The sequence below is a fragment of the Sciurus carolinensis genome, chromosome 12, assembly GCF_902686445.1.
Source record: "Sciurus carolinensis chromosome 12, mSciCar1.2, whole genome shotgun sequence".
Classification (NCBI taxonomy): domain Eukaryota; kingdom Metazoa; phylum Chordata; class Mammalia; order Rodentia; family Sciuridae; genus Sciurus; species Sciurus carolinensis.
This window is the reverse complement of record NC_062224.1, coordinates 5,405,131-5,426,927: the sequence shown is the minus strand read 5'-3', so window position 1 is coordinate 5,426,927 and position 21,797 is coordinate 5,405,131.

Below are 21,797 nucleotides of genomic sequence, written 5' to 3'. Positions count from 1 at the left end.
TTGATCAGCTTCTCCATTTGGCTTTTCAGCAATGCAGACAAGCTAGAAGATATTAGGGACAGGGACAGATGACAATCAAGGACGCAGAACAAGCCCAACTACCTGTCCTAGTGATCCAACTCCTCGTCATGGTCCACATGGCTTCCTGATCACAGGCCAGGTGGTCTGCCCCCTAAGTCCCACTGAGAAGTGGCAGTGGAAAGGCAACCAAAGCAGGCCGTGAGCATGGGCCAAGGGCACTGCAGTCCACCCGGCAGATATGGATCTGAGGCACAGCCAGCCAGGACCAAGGCAAGGCCCAGGCCCAATGAGTGTGAGAAAAAGAAAAAAAGGTGTGGGCAGAGCCGAATGGAGGTTCCAGGAAAGATCAGATTCAGATCTAACGACAGCATCAAAACCTCTAGCACCTAGTTAGCATTGTGATGGGCTGACAGATCTGGCTCCATGAGAAGGTTATAGGCTAGACTCTAAGGGAAATGACTAAACAGACTCCACTTTGCTCTGAGACTCCATGTTATGTAGGAAATAAGCTTCTCCCATGGAACACCCCGCCTCTGTGCCCATCATCAGTTACTTAGCGTGACATGTTTAACAATACAAAATGACAATTCTTATGTAATAAAAAATTGCTCTCTTTTGATTCCTATTGCTCCTAACCAATGTACCATGTAAATGGTAATTGTGTGGATGTTAGTAACCATTCTTTGGTTTGTACCTAGGTGACCCACATCTGTTGATGATCTCATGATGTTAGTTTGTAATTTCGAATCATAGCAACAGACACTTATGATTAATGTAATTGTTGGTATAAGAACACCTACAACCCTGTGGTCGGGGCTATTTTCCAAATAGCCATTTTTTGGGGCATTGTGTGAGACAGTCATCCGGCCGGCTTAATAAAGGCTCTCAAATTTGGGCTTCTCAGTGGTGATCGGTGTGTACTTAAGTTGCGCCCCATAACAAGCATAATTTAGACCAGGAACATATATCCACCTGAGAGCTATATAAACCCCTAGACCTGCACACTCGAGCAGCAACCTGCTGTCTGGTTCCTCCAGCTCTGTGGAAGTTCCATTTCTATCCTTCACTTGAGTAAATCCTGCTCTTTCCCTCTCACCTTCCATTGTTGTTCCTGAATTTCATCCCTCGAATTTGCAAGAGAAGAACCCAGGAGGAAATTGGCAGGGAGCTGCTTAGGGTCTGCTGTGACACTGGAGGGCATAGCCCACCCTTAAGAGCAGCCATGGGTCATGTGATAGTAGCGAAGAATCCAGCTCTGCCAGTTGCGACCCTGGAAGCTCATGCTTGCAGGCATCCCCTGCTGTGATTGGCAGCTAACGCTAAGATGAGCTCTCTCAGCTGCAGGTGCCTGCAGCTTCTGCAGACCCCCACCACCAGCTGAAGCAGAGATTCGATTCATCTTAAACTACAGTATCACAAGCATTGGTTAACTGTCCCTAACTAACTACTCAGGGTTACCCAAAGGCTCCTAATGAGAAGAGGGGTAAAAACTTGAGACCTGAACTACTACCTTTGCAGAGAACCTGGGTATTAGAGCAAGGACCACCACAAGCCTGTGTTATACACCTTCTGTAAAGAGTTGTCACCTCAAAAGAGCCTCGGGAAATGCGTGACCCTGGCAGGTAAAGACATTAACTTCCTTCTAAATAAGAAGGCGCAGTTTCCCAAGACCCGGTGATTTACAATGCCTTTAAATGGAATACTAGTTTTTACTCAGACTGCCTTAGTTCTTCCAAGTGTTCCTTTGCTGGTAAGAGATTCTCCAGCTTCTCTGGGTGCAACTCTTTACTTAGCAGCAAGACATCCTCTCTCCCCTTCTTAGGTGTATTAGTTTAGGGTCAACAAGTAATGAATATGTGTCTGAAGATGCTTTTTCTCAAATGGATCCTCAAGTCTGGGACACTGAAATTCTAAGAAAAGTCATTTATGTTCAGCCTGTTTCTACTTCCTTAAAGAACTCAAAAGTTTATCCCCATAAACCACAATTTCTTATCAAACCAGAGGCCCACTGAGGACCTCAGTCTCTCATTTCTAATTTCTTAAAACATGGTCTTTTAGTTCATTGCCAGTCCCCATATAATACCCATTTTCCCCATGCTAAAACTAAATGGGGAATATCAATTAGTCCAAGACTTGTGGACAATTAGTGAGGCTTTCGTACAACATATCCTTATAATTCCTATACTGTTTTGACTCAGGTACAAAGTGGATCTGCATGGTCCACTGTCCAAGGTCTTAAAGATGCTTTCTTCTGCATCCTGTACATCTTGCTCACCATATTTGCTTGCCTTTGAATGGACTGACTGCCCAGCATGCCTGGGCAGTGCCACATCGGGGACTTAGATGGAGCCCCCACTTGTTTTGAAATGCTTTAGCGAAAAGATTATGATCTCAGACTCCTGAAAAAGGGACTCCGTGCCAGTAAGCAGATGATCTCCTTATGAGCAGTCCCACTAAACAGGACTCTGACAATAGCATCGTCCAAGTTCTTACTTCCTGGGAGCCACAGGATATGGAGTGTCTCCACAAAAGACTCAGATCTCCCAAGAAAGGGCAAAATACTTGGGCCACATCCAAACTCCACGGGAGTTCAGAACTCTCACCCTGAGAGTAAAGAAGCCTTTTAAAGATCGCACTGCACAGACCCAGAGGCCACTCAGAGCCCCTGGGAATGACTGGGTTTTGCAGAATTTAGATTCCCGACTTTGGACTGATAGCTAAGTCACTCCGTAAAGCCATCAAAGGGCCTGATTATGATCTCCTTGACTGAATGGAGAAATCGCAAAAGCCCTTTCCGAGGTTCAAGGCCTTGCTGTGACTGACCCAGCCCTGGGAATTCTGGACTTGGATAAACTCTCTATATAGAAGGAACACGGGGTGTGAGACTGGGAGTCCACATTCAAATACGGGGGGACATTCCACAGCCTGTGGCTCACTTTTCTCAACACTTGGATTCGGTACTCCTGGTGGAAGGAGTTAGCAAACTAACCTCAGGACATTCACTAGAGGGCCACACCCCCACCAGGTTCAAAATGTGCTTGACTTTAAGGGACACCAATGGCTCAGTGGAGGATGGCCACTCCACCCCAAGCCCTCCTGTCAGAATCCCCAGAGGTCACCATCAAGGTCGGCCAGACTCCACATGCGGCAACTTTACTCCCCACTCCAGGAGATCTTTGCTCCAGTCCTGTGCGGGGACAACAGAGCAGATGTGACCTGACCTTGACGATGATATGGACTGACCCACAGAGAAAGCAGCCATGTGCCTCGGGGTGCTCCAAAAGCAGGCTGTGCAGCAGTTGGCCTCCAGGAGACAAGAGAAGCAAAGCCACCTCCTCCAAGGACCTCAGCTCAGAGGGCAGAAATAACTGCCCTCACCCAAGCTTTACAATGGAGAAAAATAAACCAGTTTACGTATGCACAGATTCTAAACATGACTTCTGAGTTCTTCCTGCTCACATTCTATATGGAAAGAAAAGGGACTTTAAACAGAAAATCTTTCCAAGTACGGACCTGAAATTCTCTCTTTCTCTCTCCCTCTTCCCTCTCCCCCACCCTCTCTCTCTCTCTGAGGGTACCTGCCCAGGTAGCCAAAATGCACTGCACAGGACATCAAAAGGGCAACTCCCCCACCATCCAGGGAATGCACTAGAAGATCAAAGTGTTACCCAAGCAGCACTTCAAACTATTTCAGAAATGTCTCCAATTCCACTAACCCCAGGTTAAATCCTGCTGCGTCCCACACAAAAGCTGAAAAGGAATGAGCAAATCGCTGGGGACACAAATGAGCAGAAAAGAGATGGTGGACCAGAGAAAGATCATGCAGTTTTGCTCCTCCAGGCTGATCGATGGAAATGTATTAAAGGATCCATGACTCATTCCACTTAGGGAGAGAGGCACAGAGCACCTAGATTACCCATGCCTTTGGAGCAAAGACCTTGAGACTACCACATGAGCAGTCACAAGAGCTTGTCGCCTCTGCCTCCAAAATAATCCAGAGGGTGGGAAAACTTACCCTCTGCCTTCACTTGACCCAGTACAATGACCAGACCCATTCCCTGGGGAAGACTGGCAACTAGATTTTACCCAACGCCCCCGTGTTGAGGGTATAAATATCTTGTAGTTTTGGCTGACACCTTTTCTGAGTGGACATAAGCATATCCTACCTGAACTAAAAAGGCACAAGAAGTTGTTAAGTTCTTATTAAAAGAAATCCTTCCTAGATTTGGACTTCCTAGGTCCTGTCAAAGGGATAATTTAACCTTCCTTTGTGTCAAAGATAACAAAGGAGATCTCATGAGCTTTGGACATAACCCACCACCCTCAGATCTCCTGGTGCCCACAGTCAGCAGAGGGCTAATCCACACACCAGAACCACCCTAGCAAAATAGGCCACAGACCTGAGAACCCTGGTTACCGTCACCACCCATCGCTCTATTATGAAATCATGATTGCTCCCGAAACCTCTCTCACACTGAGCCCCTATGAAATGCTTTATGCAGGATCTTTTCTGACCTCCATCCTATCACTGATCCTAGAATCGGGAGATGATTAAATATGTAATAATTTGGGTCAATTATAAAATGCCTTATTAGAATATGGCAAACAGATTCCTTTGGCTCCTAGTGATTCAACCTGCATAGTCAAAGTACAACCTGGTGACTGTCCTCCTCAAGACATGGAAAAGGGACTACCTTTAGATTAGCTCCTTCCAAAATGGAAGGGTCCTTTCCTGGTCCTAGGTACCCCAACAGCTGTCAGACTGAAGGGCCAAACATCATGGGCCCATTTATCAAGAAGTAAGCCTGTCTCTCTTGAGGTTTTGAAGGACCAAGACCACATAACACCACACAGGAAGAAAAAGACTTCTGTTTGTGTGATCTGCTAGATCATCTACTGCTTCTGTTCAAAGGAAGAACCCTGCTTAAGCTAAGTTCACCTTGTGCTTTGCTCTTGTTCCTTCATAAAACAGTCCTTTGGCTAAAAATCTGCATCTCTTGGTGACATGGGTCTTTTTGCTCCTCATCCTCCTAGGCCAGACCCCTGGGGCTCCTCGAGAGCAATGCATATGTCCTGGGGAACTTCTGTGTGGCAAACCTGACTCCTCAGTGTTTGTCTCCCTGACAAGATAATTTCCTTTACATGTGAATTCAAGATGTGATGAGAGGTAACAAGCTCTCTTCCAAATGTTGACTCGTGAGGGGGAACAACCAAGCTGAGAGTAGAGGTGACTGGGGAAATGGGACTGATAGAATTTGTAGTCTACCTTACCAAGCCAGTGCCACCTATCCAAACCCAATGATCAATGATCATGGTCAATGTCCCCACAATATCCCCACATGGGCTTTCAACCCTCATCTTTGATCTGGTGGACTAATAGAGCTGGATATAATTTTAGCCACTCTAGAAATCCCAGGTGTGGGCCTTGAGAATCTAATTCAATCTACAAGTTTAAGAAATCCTCTAGTCCTTCTTTTCCTGTGAAAAATTGTAGACACCTGTTGTAACAAGATGGCGGCTGGGGGGTGGGGTGGTCCTCAGTCAAATTTCCCACCACTCCTGGCAGCCTCCGTCCTACAGTGCTACAGGTTTTTCTAATTTCACAGGCATCCCTCCCATGCTTTGCTGCAAAGGCACATGGGAGGTTCATGACCATTAGGAACTATGGGTTACAGTCTACCCCAACGACCAAGCACTGGAGGCCTCCTTAGCCACCTTAAAAAGTACTACACTCCATTCACTTATCAGGGAAAACATTCGGCCTTTGGTTTTTTGGGATTGGCTTATTTCACTTAGCATGATATTCTCCAATTCCATCCACTTATCTACAAATGCCATAATATCATTCTTCCTTATGGCTGAATAATATTCCATTGTGTATATAAACCACAGTTTCTTTATCCATTCATCTGTTGAAGGGCATCTAGTTTGGTCCCACAATCTAGCTATTGTGAATTGTGCTGCTATACATATTGATGTGGCTGTGTTACTATAGCGTGCTAATTTTAAGTCCTTTGGGTATAGACAGAGGAGTGGGATAACTGGGTCAAATGGTGGGTCCTACATAGAGGGAAATGAGAGGGAAGGGGTTATGAAAAATGGTGGAATGAGTCAGACATCATTACCCTATGTACATGTATGATTACATGAATGGTATGAATCTACATCATGCACAACCACAGAAATGAAATGATGTACCCCATTTGTGTACAATGAGTCAAAATGCAGTCTGTAATGAAAAAAAAAAATACTACACTCTCCCTAAAGCAAATGGACTAACGATCCTTCACCGGCTCACAAAGATAAATAAGATAGATGCTAGTCTCAGACTCAGACTTCTGTGCTTACCCCAGGCAGGTTCTTCATGGCACAAGCACAAAGTCATCTAGGGTCATATGAAGAGTCTCTGTGCAATGCACAGAGTGGGAAGAGATCACTAGAACATGGAGAATAGGACATGCTCTCCCTCCAACAAAGGATACAAGATTTTCCCCACACCTCTCAAGGTACTATTTCTACATTACACAGGCCCAGGGGGATAAAAGTTCCAGGTCTAATTATAGCCGAGGTAATGACCCTAATTGAATCACTTATTGGATTGGCAGGGGGAGTAACTTCCAACGCAGTGACTGCCAAGACATTTCAGCACTCTTGAGGGACATTGCCATAGAAACTGACAGCACTTGACACTGCTAGCAGAATCCTTAGACTCTAGCACAAATGGTGGTGGGAAACAGGCTGGCTCCACACTATTGCTGGCTGCACACTCTTTGGTGGAGTTTGTACTCTGGCAAACACCTCTAGCTGCTGTTACGCTAATGTGTCTGGACAAATAGAAACCCGCAGTGACAAAATTTCACCAGGAACCGTTTGGCTTAAGCCTGTTTATCCTGGCAATTCTAAGGATATATGAGAAACCATTAGACTTGCTTATCTAACCTCACTTGGCTACTGCCACCGTCAGGGCCTCCGTAACTATACTTTAGGTCCAATCGTTGGGCTCCTGTCTTTTAAATCTCCTAATTAAGATCGCCTCTTCCAGATCACAATGCCAGGATTTCAACGCAGTCCCACAACTGAGGCTGATCTCCCTCTGTCCCCATTAGCCAGGAAGGGACTCTAGAGGTCTGGGGAGGTAGGGACGATGCCCCCAGTCAGCCTAAAGTAGAACAGAAGATGGACCTTCCCCTCCCGCACCCCTTAAGGATAAGATACCTAAGTCTGTGGGATGGGGGATGAGTTAGGGATTTAGGATAAACAGATATGCCCAGGAGCCATAGCGATGGAGAAGGCGCAGCTGTAAACCCTGAGTAACCTGCGCTTGGCCTGCTCCCTTGTGAAAGGAGGAAAAGGACAAGCACCGGGAAAACTAGCAGACTGGTGTGCCCGCAGCCTGGCTCTGCCTCCAGAGATACTGATCCCCAACCCAAGGAGGGCTTCTCACTCTGGAGATGGCCCACATTCTCCTTGCATGCTTATCTGCTTCCCAAATAAACCTCGGTCCATGCCTTTGGCACGTGCTGAAGTTCTTTACCATCAGGTACGCCAAGAGCACTGAGGTCTTGAGTGAAACCCCTTCTCCTCTGGGAATCCTGGTGACCTTCTCCAGAGACAGCGCTTCTCCCAGGACAGGAGCATGCGTGCTGAGGTTGGAGCGGCACCAGCAAGAGCCGTGGAGCCCGCCTGGAAGGAGGAAGATGCCCCTCCCTAGGGACACCTGGGGGAGGTCTGGACTTCTGAAGTGTCCCCTTGAACTAAGGAAATGAAGGTCCTGCCTCTCCTTGCATTATTGAAGCATCAAATCTTGGCCCCCCAAATTGGCATTTCTTTCTTGAAACACATTAGCTTAAAATATTCGGCAACAAAGAATCATCCAACCCAGTATTTTCCTATCTGTAAGCAAACCTACAATGTGGCATGTTGGTTTAAAAGAGGGCAAGTTGCTGGGGCTGATGAATTTTCTTGTAGGACCCCAATCTGTCATCTTTTGTCACCAGTGTGTGATTTTAAAATTAAAGCATAGATTTATTCACTCATGTTCACATCCATTTTTAGGGATTCCTTTGCCAAGAAGCTGCCTGAGAAGTTGTGGGTAATCCCTCCTGTTCAAAAACACCTCCCCATCCCCATACTTGTCTATCATGAAACTGCATTTTTATTTTTTTATTTTTGTAAAAACAAGACTAGTCCATCTTTTTCTGCTGCTACGGCAGCTTTAGAATTTGGAGTTTCTTCACACTGTGACAGAATTTTAAACTCACAGAGAAGGAAGTAGTTTACACAGTCAATGAAATTGTACCAATTTTCTCTCCGTTCTGAGAGAGCCATGCTAAAATGCAATTTTTCCAGGCAGGAAAGCCATCTCTACTAATTCTGCTTAATGAGTCCTCTAGGATTGTTGTCAGGAGAGAATAAGATACCTAGAAATGGAGCCCAGAAAAGAAAAGAAAAAAAAAGAAAGACCTTGAGAATTCAGGAACACAAAGGACTGCCAGCAGGGAGGGACAGGACTAATGCAGAAGAGGGCACCATGTCACCCTCCTGCATACTGGAAACTTCAACCTCACCTGCAGTGTCCCTTGGAACGGCGATTCAGTCCACATCCAGAGCATGACTCCCAACAACAAAGACAGAAGACAAAGGGTCAATTTCCTAATATTATCTGCCAGTGTTTTTTAAGCCAGTGTGGAAAAATGAAGCTAGTGACATTTAAAGAGTAAGATGGTAACTGTTAACGAGCAGTCTTCAGGGGGAACGTGAGATTAAATAAAAGGATCTTGTTCTGAGAGATGATTTAATTCTGCCATGCTTACCAGAATCATATTTTGCTTTTTCCACATTGTCCGTTATTGATACCAGGGTCTTTGCAGAATGGGCAGATAAGGGGTGGTTTTGTAGAGACTGACAATTATTCCCATTTAATTTTCATACATAATATTTTCAAAATTTTAATAAGGAACATTTGACTGGGCTGGAAATCACTTTTTTTTTATGTTAAAAGGCATTACTTAATGTCTGATATTCAATAGAGTGTTACTCTATTTTGTAACATTGTCTAAACACAATCTTAGTAGACTGTATCTCTGATGAAGGACATTTTGTTCATTAAGCATGGGGTCGATAGGAACTTGATCAACGTTCCTATGGGTCTTCTACCCCATTCGCATTCAGAATTTGGAAATTCTTCTCCATCTTCATGTTTCCCCAACCCAGTCTTCTTTCCTTATTCTCACAACCACCAGAGATGAACAGTAAGATGGAAACTAAACTAGACAGCGTGGGGCCACCGATCCCTTGAGGTCCCCACACAGCCAAGCCACACACCAAAGAATTTGACCGCGGGTCTTGCCACTTCTTTCTATTAGGTTGAAAAGGCCACTTTTCTGAAAATAAGTTAGATTTATTTTCACATAAATTAGATTTACTTTCAGACACATCAATGTTTTGGCAAAAAAAGCCAGTTCTTCCCTCATTCATCCAAAACCATTTGCTGAAATCCTACTGTGCCTGGAATATGAGATCACGAGAGAAGCAAAAATGGTCCTGCCATCTTGGAATTGCCATGTACCATCTAACCAAAGCTCTGCTGGCGACTCATCCTCTGCCTTCCTCTCTCCTCACTGGATTCCCTCAGCCCAGGCCTTACGGAAACAGGGTCTTCATGCTGGCCAAGATGGTTTCTAAGTTGGAGCAACTTTTTTAGATGATTTCCTAAGGCCATGTCAGCCTTTCTAATTTTTAAAGAGTTACATAAATGGATTTAATTAAGATGCTTCTGAGTCCCACATTCCTATTATGGCCAGAGATGGTGTTACTTCTCCTCCAGCACCAGGAGTGCAGTGTGGTATCACCCTTGATGCTAATTGGCACACACTCCATTGCAAAAGAAAATCTCATTTCACAGTTCCAAATTTTGTTTTGTGAAAAATTATTATGAAGTACCTTTCAGAGTTTTTCAAGATGAACTTTAGTTTTCAAAATAATAACTTCCCTTAGAACACTATGGCTTTGTTAGAATTTTAGGTCGGCTGCTTTAAAATAGACCTACTCCTGTCAAAATGCTCTGGTGAGAGGCGAGAAATCGCATTGAAGTGGGAAAGGGTGAATTTTCTAGAGACAGCTCCACAGTTCTTCAGTGTTTTAGCTGAAATAATTAAATTGAGACTCAAGCCTACTCTAATCTAGGCATATTTTTATATAACTCACTCACCAAATTATCCCAAAGGCCCTATTCCAGGGAAGTGAATGCCTTCCGAGCGACGATTTGGATAAGAACACAAAAACCACGCTGCCTTGCTAAGAGTGAAGGATTTTATCTCTCTTTGACATCAAGGCAAAAATATTGGAAAATGGGTCTGATGAGAGAGGTACAGGAAAGAGCAAACATAGAATTGGGCTGGGGTCAGAGTGACAGGCACCAACGCCAGGTCTGCGACTGGTAAGTTTTGACCTTGGACAACTGGCTTACCTCTCCAAGCTCAGAGTTTCTCATCTGCAAACGCAGGTCAGTAATTCCTCCCTCACGCCAAGGGTGGAACTTGGCAAGCAGAATTCTTCTTATAATGCCTGGAATAGTCTCCCTCCACCGCTGGTTCTTACCTCCTCCTTCCCTCCCTCCCTGCCTGGCTGGAGAGTCTAACACTGTTTAGGGAGCTGACCACATATTATAACACGAGGTGTCCCCCAAGAATCACGTGTGAGAACGCGAGAAGGTCTAGAGAAGAAATGATTGGGTTCCGGGAGACTTGACCTGATCAATGCATTAATCCCTAATAGAGATCCACTGGGTGGTAACTGGGCAGGCTGGGTGTGGCTGGAGGAGGTGGTCACTGGGTCATGCCTTCAGGGTTCACGAGGCGATGACATGCTCCCAACCGTTTTCCTCCACCACACCTTTCTGCTATGATGTTCTGCCTCACCTCGGGCCTGGAGCAATGGAGTCAGCCATCCATGGACTGAGACCTCTGAAACCATGAGCCCCAAATAAACTTTTCCTCTTCTAAAATTGTTCTTGTCAGGTTTTTTGGTCACAGCAGCAAAAGAGCTGACTAAAGCACCACACCAAGAAGGTGCAATCTATGTATCCATAAAGTAGATCAAGTGCTGCGGAACGCAGGGAAGCCGGAGCCCTTGGGCCGTGCTCGATGGCTGCCAAAGAGTCCACTGTGAGACAACAGGCACTTGTCATGACAAGTGTCATTAGGCTGTAGTAACTGCGGGATGGCACTATGGTTATCAGACCATTAGCCTGTCATCCCTGAATGCTTTGAACCTCGCCTGAGATTAAACCAGTATATTCTCTGGTGCTTAATTTCCTCATTTTCTCTTAGCTCTCAGCAAACCACCTCTCTGGCTGCTTCCTTCTCAGGTTCTGTGCAGAGCCCTCTCTTCTTCTGGGCTTCTAAATGCTGGAGGGGTCCAGGCATCAATTCAGTCCCTGCTCTGGTTGAATCTGTATCTGAACTCAAGACTCATCCACCCCCGGACTTCAGCCTCCTGGCAAACTCCATGGCAGGTACTTGCCCTCCCAGCCTGCGCCTCTTTCATAAGCACTAGCGAGTGCATCCACTGCCCACAGCCCAGCTGTCCAACATGTGAAAGACAACATTCTCCTCCAAAATGGCTTCCAGGGCTCATTCATTCAGAGGCTCATGTCAAAAGTCTGAGTCAACTTCCATTTTGTTCAGCCACTTCCATGTCCATTCTACCAATATGGTCCATCAGCTCCCTTTCCAACCTATATCCCAAACATCACCCCTCCCGGAATCCAGCCCAAACCACACTATCTCTGAAAATCACCCCAGTGGGCGCTCAGCTCCCAGAGTGAGATCCCCCGCAGTCTGCTCTCCATCACAGCAAGTAGCCAAAGCCATCTATGTAGAGCACAAATCTTGTTATCCACCTTGAAGACCCACAGCATTCCCGGGAAGCTCCTACCCAAGCCCGCAGGGTCCTTGGTTATCTGGTTGCTGACCTTCCTTCCCTCATCCTCCAGCCACCCACCGGGACCTCCTAGGGAGTCCTCCAGGGCACCATGCTAGCTCCCTCCCCACTCCCTACACCCCACACTGCCACCACCCCTGCACAGGCTGCCCTCCAGAGCTGCTCCTCAGGCCCTCTTATTCCCGCTGGCTCTCCCACCCACCCCACCATACAGAAGCTCAGTTCCCTTTGTCTGCTTGATCTTCCTCACATTCTGTTGCCATTTGAAATGGTTTATGTGTTTGTGTAGCATCAGAATCCCAAATGGAAGGGAAACTCCTCATGGTAGAGACTTCTCTCATTGCCTCCCTATCTCCTTCCTAGCATACACGTCCCCCAACGTAATTTTTAGTAAAAAAATCTATTCACTCAGTCTCCCAAGCTACAAGATCTTTAATTTCTCCTTCTTTGGTTCCTTTATGTCTACTTCATCACTATCTCATTTGCTCTGTCTTCAAAATTGTATCTCCACTTCTGTGCCCACTTCTATCCATACCACCTAACCCAGATGGTCCATCATCTCATCTGAACAGTTGCAGAAGATTCTAGAAGACGTTTTTAGAACAGCTTTTTCTATTTCTAGATGCACATCTCCTTTATCTTAGTTTCCTATAGTGTCATTAAGGTTCTTAGCTTCTGCTCATGGTAAGTCCAGAAGATTCTAGGATTCTCTCTGGAACCCAAATGAGATGTAATAAAAAGTCAGTCATCCCTTGGTATCCAAGGACAATTGGTTCCAAGACCAGCTTAGTACTTGTATATAACCTACACACACACCATCCCATATACTTCAAATCGTCTCTAGATTATTTATAATTCCTAACGCAGGGTAATGCTGTGTAAACAGCTGTAGAGAACAATGACTAGAGAAAGGGTCTGCATGTCCAGTACAGACACAGCCATCCCCATTACATGCCTAGCTGCATGGTGCCCAGTCCAGGTGTGGCTGAGTCTGTGAATGCAGAAGCTCCTCATACGGAGGTTGACTGAAGGTACTTTGTGTTTTAGTGTCCATCCTTCCCAGCCAGACCACCTAAAACCCTTGTCATTCACTGAAGGATAAGAGCCATGGAAATACATGGAAGGGCACATCCTTTGTTATGCGTAACAAGCCCGTCAGTGACACTCGAGTTTATGTGAATGAGGTGTCTTTTGGGGAAGTTGCCAGAGGAACCACCCCAGTGACTGAAAAGGAGGCACTTCCATCCCCACGCCTGCCACCACCCCCAGGAAGCGGCAAGAACCTGTTCCAGCTCCATTACCACTGACCCACAGTTATTCAACCGCACGCTTCCCAGCTGGAGAACACAGGAAAGTGCTGGAAGGGTAGGGCAGCAGAGGGGGCAGATCAACTCTGCACCCAGCCACCTCCTCCAACTGGCCATTCCTGAGCCAGATGTTCTTACTATAAACTGGTGATCTCATTAGCAAAGTGCCTGAGTTCTGCGAGCCACGCTAGGGAAATGATCCAACGTGAGGCAGGGGTCATGGGAACCCTGATGAATACCCTTTGGGTCAGACTTACAATGGGTGTCTGAGGCAAAGGAGTTGGTTGACAATCTCAGGGAACTGAGCCCAAAACCCGGGACTTACTGCTATGAGGTGTAACTCAGGGGTGGAGCACATGCTTAGCAAGTGAGGCTCTGGGTTCCGTCTCTTCATCTCTACCAAAAAATAAATGAATATATGTAACATTTTCATTTGTCAACACTTTGTTTTTAATTCCTGAGGGTTTTTTTTCTTTTCTTTTCTTTTCTTTTTCTAAAATCATTAAGGAATTGACCAATTCCCTTGCTGGACAGGCTGAAGCCAGTGGCTAGAGGTAAGCATAAGCAAGGGCTCTTCTGCCAGCAAATGTGCCTCCTGCCCAAGCTTCTAAGCTCGATGTGGGACCAGCATGAGGCTTTGAAGCTCAGTAAGCAAGCCTTGGGAAGATCACCCTCTTCAAGAAGTGAGAACCAGGTGGCTTCTGACAGGATCAGAATGAGCTCTTCAGCACCTGCCTGGATCACATGACACCTATCCAAGTTCACCCGTGAGGCAAAGAGCAGATCCTGACCTACCAAATCTTCATCCCTGATAGGGCACAGAGCCTCTTCCAGCCAAGAGGACCCAAATCTCGGCCGTCCAGGAACAGGGTAGTCTCCCTGGCACTCTCGGCTTCCCAGGGGAGGGGTCCTGTTCACCTACTGAGCATGAACTAAGACAGGTACTCTATCCACTTACCTTCATGGAGAGATTGGGAGGTGACTAAATATTAATGGTTTGTTTTATTTGGGGACAGAATTGTATTTTCTGCCTCAAGAAATAGAACTTAACATTTCTAATGCTCTCCAGGTATGAATCACCCTTACATTGAATAAAGAGAATTAAAAGCCCAGATTCTACAATCAGATGCCTAGCCCCAAGTCCCAGCTCTGGCACCTCTAGTCGCATGGCTCCATTCATACTCACCTCCATTCCGTTAACTTCTGCCAGTGTTTCTCGTGAGCTGCTGTAACTACAGCATGGCTTACAGTTTTATGCGCTGCACTGCTTCATTTACTCCCCACAGCAAGAGTCATTTAAGACTTACAACTCACCCTCTGAGATTGGCACAAGTAGTATTCCCATTTTACAGCTAAAGAAATGAGACTTTGGACTGGGGGTGGGTTGAGCTATTTTCCTTGGGCCACAGAGCTAGTAAGTGGTAGAGGTGGAATCTTTCTAGGGTCCATATGTCATGACCCATGCAATGGATGGCACCTGTTCTGCAAAGATGTGCTGGTAGTGCCAACAGTGTTCCTGAGAGACTGGACTGTCCACAAAGATAATTAAGCCATAAATAATTAAAGGAAACTCAGTCTATGGAAGCTCCATCATACTTCATCAATTTTGGGGGAAAGTAACCTACTCAAAGTCTTGACATCTACCAACCTGTCAAACAAAAGGTACCTGAAGGAGTTAGAGTAAAACATAGTCCTGTCCTTGAACAGTTAATGGTTCAATCTGTCAGTCACTTTTCTGCTGCTGTCACAAAATACCTGAGAAAATCAATTTAGAGGAGGAAAGATTTATTTTGGTTTACAATTTCAGAGCTTTCAGTCCATGGACAGTTGCTCCATTGTTCCTGGGCCTATGACGAGGTAGTGCCCATGGTGGATGGGCATAGTGTTGCATAGCTGCTCACCCCATAGAGGTGGGAAATCAGAAAGAGACAGACAGACCGAGGAAGGTTCTGGGTTCAAAATAAACCCTTCAAAGGAAATTTCCTTGACCTACTTCTTCCAGTTAGGCTCCACCCCTTAATGTCTCCACCACTGCCCATGGTACCACCACTGGGCACCAAGCCTTCTGCTCTCTGAGGGCCAGTTAAGATCCAAACCATGACATCTAGAAATGTGGAACATGGCATTCACGTGTGCAAAATAATACATTATAAGTTCACCATATAATCACCAAAGGCATGCACTATGCCTGGTCAGTCTAGCACAAGGTTAATCAAACCAAACTCTTAGAGCAACTGATGAACATGGGCTCATCAAGAAGGTGAACTGAACTGCAGGGTTCAGATGTTAAATGCTGGAGAAGTTCAGGGGGGAGAGAAATGACCTCATAGATTCAGAATTTGAACTGAGTCTTGAAAAGAGGACACGATTTGAATAAATGGACAGGAAACTGAAAGGCACTGCAGAAAACCATGACTGAGGACATGCAGACAAGAAGTGGTACAATGTGCCTCGGACAGTAAGGAGGGAAAGAAAAATCACTGATGTAGGAAGATAAAGAGTGACTTAGTTTTAAAAGAGTGTCCACAAGTGACCATTGCCAGCTAACTCTGCAGAGCTGTGTATGTATTCGTATTTCCATCCTAAACACAAGCTGAGAGTTGAAGTTACACGAGCAATTGAATTAAGAGTAGATTGGTATGCATCAAATTAGTGGTATATTAGTATTAAGAAGAGCACTTTAGTTTCTTTCATTTTCATTAAAATATTTCCACATTCCCTGAGTGCACAGAGCAGAAATAGACACTTCAAATTAGGAAAAGAATGAAGTAGACATTGTAACTTCACCGTAGCTCTAGGACAGCCAATGCTATAGCATCTAATACACTGAGGACACTACCACAGGGTTCATATGGTCATGGTTTGGAGGTGGGATGTTCCCCAAGCAGCTCCTATGTCAATGCAGGAATGCGAAACGGAACTCTGAGAGCCGTGTCCTAATCCGTCTGTCCTAGTCTGAATGGCTGACTGGTAGCCACCTAGAGGTGGGTCACTGGGGACATGTCCTGAAAAGGTACATCTTCCTCACGGCCCCTTCTTTTATTGGCTCTGTTTCCTGACACTCTCTTGAGGTGAGCAACTTTCTTCCCCTGGGTTCTTCCACCATGATGTGCTGCCTCACTTGGACACAGAGCAATGGAGTCAGTCATCCATGGGCTGAGACCTCTGAAACCATGAGCCCCAAATGAACTTCCCTCCCCTAAGTTGCTCTGGTCAGGTAATTTGGTCACGGTGATTCAAAAACTGACTAAACCACACGTGAAAAAATGTCTTTATCTCCGCATCCATCCACTATCTTTCTTAAGAAGCACCTCTTCATGATCATGAAGTTTATTTCCTTTTGTAAAAAGATCCAAACTGTAACATCTAGATAGAAAAAGCTTGGCATTCACATGTATGAAATAGCACACTTAAAAAAGAGCTTTCTTTAAAAAAAAATGATAAACCAAAGCAAATTTGACTTTGTCACCACAGTCTATTTTCAACATCTCCCCCTATGCTTTCTTCAATTTTTAATCTAAGCTGTGCACTTCTCTAGAATCTTTGAAGATTTCTTTCTTTATTTTAAAAATACTCTTCGTAAGCCAATTAAGATGATGGAATTTTGAAAACATGCATCTCCCACTCACAGAAACCCGCACAATGGAAGAAAAGAAAATTTTGTTTCTTATCTGGAAAGATTCTGACACAAGGTGGAAGGGCTACACAGATGTTCCCACCCTGCCCCGCGTCTGAGTCCAGGTGATTGGGACACCATGGGCCATGCTGGAAGGTGGAAGTCTGCTTAGCAACTCCCCGTTTTCTTTTTGAGTTAGGGTCGGGAGGTTCATCCGTGGTATGCATTCGTGATGGACTGGGGCTGGGAAGGGGGAGACTGTGGATTATAAGAGGTGAAGGCAGAATTCTGTCCTACAACCTGAATGCTGGCCGCAGGCACTGGTCTTGAATGTCTTGCAGCGTGTGAGAGGTTGGGTTAGGATTTCAGATACTTTATTTTACCATCACAAGATTCCTGTGTGGTAGCAGATTTTTGTTTCTGTGTTTTTTTGACATGTTTTACATCAGGGGAGGAGGATTAGAAAAGGTACACGATTCACCCAAGGCCACCCAAGATTCTAAGAACCCATCAGGGACACCTCTGAAAATGTAAACGTGCGTGACAGACACACACTGCTGCATGTTTGTGTTTTTGTATGCTGTATGTTTGTGGGTTCCTTCAACACCGAAGGAACACTAATGGTTGAATAAGAAAAGAACCCCCTTCTCTTAAGAAGAAGCCATCAGGGAAACAGAGGCGAGGTTCCGTTCTGGGGGCCTGAGCAACGCTTGAGGAAGGCAGACAAAGTTCTGACAGGAGCACAGGCGTCCAGGAGACTGTGGCAACTCCCAAAAGACCAGGGCCAGGTCCAGCCTGCAGGTCTGCAGGGTCAGTCCTGGAAAACAGAATGGAAAAGAAAGTTCAGGAGCGTACCTGGGATGGAGCACAGGGCCAGCCAGAGCCAATGGGGCAGGATGCGCTCGGGGACGAGAGTCAGCGACGGAGAAGCCAGGTAGCAGCGCTGGACCTCAGCTGCCACCAGGCAGGGCTGAACGATTCTCTCCTGCAAGGTTTTGTGGCAGCGGCTGTCTTGCTGACTTGGGAGCCCACAGGAAGCAGGTGGAGTGAAGGAGGCCAGGGAGCCTACAAGCCCCAAGGGTGCACAGGCAGCCTGAGCTTCCCATCCCGACTCTGCCTCCGAGGAACTGTGCATGTGTGAGTCTCCAATTCCTCTGCAGAAACCGCCAGAATAGGGCTGTAGATAATAACTGCATTAAGTGACACACTTCACATACCTAATCTACCTCCCAGAGCACTATACGTAAAGGAGGTCCTCACGGAAGCCAAGAACTCAGCACAAACACTCTTGGAGTCCTGGCGGGGGAGTCACTCTGCAGGCAGTTATTTATTTAAAAAGGATTCTTTTTTTCTAAGCAAGAGGAATCGGAGAGGAGAACTCAGGCAGAAAAGAAAAAAGGCTGCAATTACTTAGACAGCTGCTCTCTGCCCCTCTGACACCACTGAGATCTCTCTGGCAGGAGCCAGTGCTGACGTAGCCGTGTGCAGTGCCAAGATGCTGAACTGTGCAGGTCCACAGCGCAGCAGCGCGGGGATGAGGGACAGGGAGGCCCCAGGCACACCTGCACCCTCCCGCTGCACCTGCACAGGACTCATCAGAAATGTCACTCCAGACTTGCAAAACTAGTAATGCTGCTGCAGGAGACTCTTGCCCAGAGTGCCCCCACTGCAGTCTCAAACTGTGGGTTCAAGGTGAAGCTCAGAGCGTAGACGACTCGGCCTCTGGCTTTTGTCGCCTTCGCTCTTCTTATTCCCAAGCCTGGGGCTTTTGCCTTCTCTCTTCCCCAGCCTGACTCTTGGTGGCAGCCCCCACAGACAGCTCAGCTAACGCACCACCGCTCCTGACCCCAAGCATGACTGGCTTCTTTCTGCCGCTGCTCCACCCTATCAAATGCAGTCTCTGGGAGAAGCAGCGCAGGCTGGGAGCAAGCAGCTGTGAGCCCCACCCCGGCCCCGGATCCATCTGTCAGGAGAGTCTAAACAACAAGTCCTAGTGTCTTGTCTCCTCGGCCTTCCAGACGGAGGCTTTTCGGACCCAATGGTTCAATAGGGTGGAAAAGAGAAATCAACAGGACAGTGCCCGTTCCACCAACGGTCACTGTGCTAGTCACTGTGGAAAACCTGTCCTTGACCTTGTAGACTCCGTACAGGAGATTGGGACCCGCTGGGGCTCCCCTGGCAAGACAGGGTGTTGAGTCACTCAGAACGTCTCCTCCGTTTCTTCTGGTTGATTCTTCATGTGAGCAAACACATCTCCACACAAGCTTTGAGCCTCTGTGCTTCACAGAAGGTACACATGTCCCATGTCCCAACTTGGGAAAGGTCACTAAAGGCCACTGTTAGGAAGACAAAGCCAGGTTGCTTCAGCTGTGTTTGGGCTGACCAAGAACTCGGTGTCAGGATCCCAAATACAAACGCTGCCCAAGAACTTGGTGTCGGGATCCCAAATACAAACGCTACCCAAGAACTCGGTGTCGGGATCCCAAATACAAACGCTGCCCAAGAACTCGGGTTGGGATCCCAAATACAAACGCTGGTTTTATTTTTACTTACAGCTGCAGGAGCAAATAGAAAATACTTTCACTCTGGACTCAGCGCAAGTGACCCGGAGAGCCACCCTCTGGGATCCTAGCTGTCAGAACTCAGAAGGAGGCGCCTTGGCGTGCAGCCCCAGCTGGCTGGAGATGTTCTCTGCCCCCCGGCGCTGTCAGCCGCCGCCGTATCATTCCACACGCTCACCGAAGCCGCTTTTATTCCCAGAATATCTTAGCCCAAAGTCAGAGCGTCCTTTTTGAGACAGAACCTCAGAAACCTTCCTTCCCGCCTGCAGCTTCTCATGCCTAAGTGCAGGACTTCTCTACAAAGGAAAGAAGGAACGAGGCCAGTCAGCTTACACCAGGGCCCCTCTGGCAGAATGAATTCATGATCACTAATTATGAATTTATGGAAAGTCAGAGGGAAGAGCATCGTAACCCTCTCCATTTATGCAGTGTAACAGACACTCCCTGGTACTTAAAAATGATCTGGCTACCTGCTCTCTAGGCGTGAATGACCATTACACCAGTTCACATTTGATTATAGACTATGTTACCACATCCTGTGTTCTTCCTTGAGGGTAAGTATTTATTGCTCTCTTAAAGGCTTCTCTTCATGGTGCTGAGCTCCAGGGACTCTGAACATGGCTTGCAGCCTGATTTTGATCTTTTTACTTCCTTAAATGCTCTTCATGGCCATGAAATTTGCTTCACTTCTAATTTTTAATCCAGAGGGCAAAGAAAACTAACTATGCTTGCTTTCTTTTTCTTTTTTTTTTTTTTTTTTTTTTTTTTTTTTAAGTAAAACACCGGATTGGACCAGCACTCTGAGGTCACCAGACTGAAACTGCAAACAAATGACTTGGTAGATAAGTTGATGTGAAGTTTTTTCAGGATCTTTAACTTTTATTACATCTCAGAGGCTGGGAGTACATGATGAAGGATGCTCTGTGAACCTATGAACACCGTTTAGAGATTCTGTCCACAAATCTTCGTGATGCTTCTTCTGCCCTCTGACTCATGACACCTGATCTCACGGCAGTTTATGATCCATGGGCCCATCTCCAAGCATGCCCTGGACCACAGATTGGTCATGGAACAAACATTGTTCAATGCCAGCAAATAATCTTCCTTCTGGAGCCTCATTATTTCTTTTCAGAATGACTACTCACATTTTTAAGCAAATATTCTAAAATTCACCTGCACATACAATATACCCAGTCAAAACTTAAGGATCGCTTTAAACACATCTCTACCTTTTCCCAGTATCAGGATTCCTCTCCATCAGCCATGATCTCCCTGAAGGCAGCAGGGTAACAAAAACCATTACGGATTTTGGACTCTTGGTATTTTCCTAGTGATGTCACCAACCAGACGTGAACGAAGTGAGCTGTCCCCATCGTTTGAGTCAGCATTTTGTTGCTGTGACTAAATGACGGGACCAATATAACCGTAGAGAAGGAATTGTTTATCTAAGGGCTCACAGTTTCAGAAGTCCTAGTCCGTAGAAGGCTGGCTCCATTCCTTGGGGCTTGAGGTGAGGCTGAACATCATAGCAGAGTGCGTGCAGGGGAAAGCAGCTCACATCACGATCAGAGAGCAGAGAGAGTTCACTGGTGAGATGCAAATACATACCGAAGCCAGGCCCCCATGACACCTCCTGCAGCCACACCCCACCCTTCAGTTACCACTCAGTTGATCCCTATTAGGGGACTAATGCACTGATTGGGTCAAGACTCTTACAATCCAGTCATTTCTCTCCTGAACCTTCCTGCATTGTCTCACGTGAGCTTTTGGGGGACACTCATATCCAAACCATAACACCCATCATGAGTGTGGTAAAGACTCTGCTCACAGAAAACAACTACCACATATTCCAGCTGTGCCCGCTGCTCCCAGCGTACAAGATTTCTAAGACCGTTCACAAGGGACATGAAGAGGGGAAACACACACGTGGTCTTTGCCTCCTGTATGGGGAATTGTGCCCTCTGGGGTCTCATCCGGGGATTTCTATAAATTCACAGAACAGTCTGACCATCATTTAAAGCCCTCCTCTGGACCTGTCTCCCAAGTCCTCAAGGCAGATGCACCGCCCTGATCCATTACTGCTCCCCAGGGGGACAAGAAGGTGCACCCAAGTCTGCGCCATCCCCAAAAGCTACTGCACACTTGATGTGGCTAGAGCTGGGCTGTGAGCGTGAAGCTCCAGAGTCTGAAGCCTTAACACGAAAAGAGAATGTTAAAATTTTCATTAAAATTTTATATTAATTGCATATTAAACTGATCATCTTTGGGAGATATGGTGTTAACATACATTGAAATCACTTGTGCCTGTCTCTTTAAATTTTTTAAGGTGCTTCTAGAAAATTTAAGAAT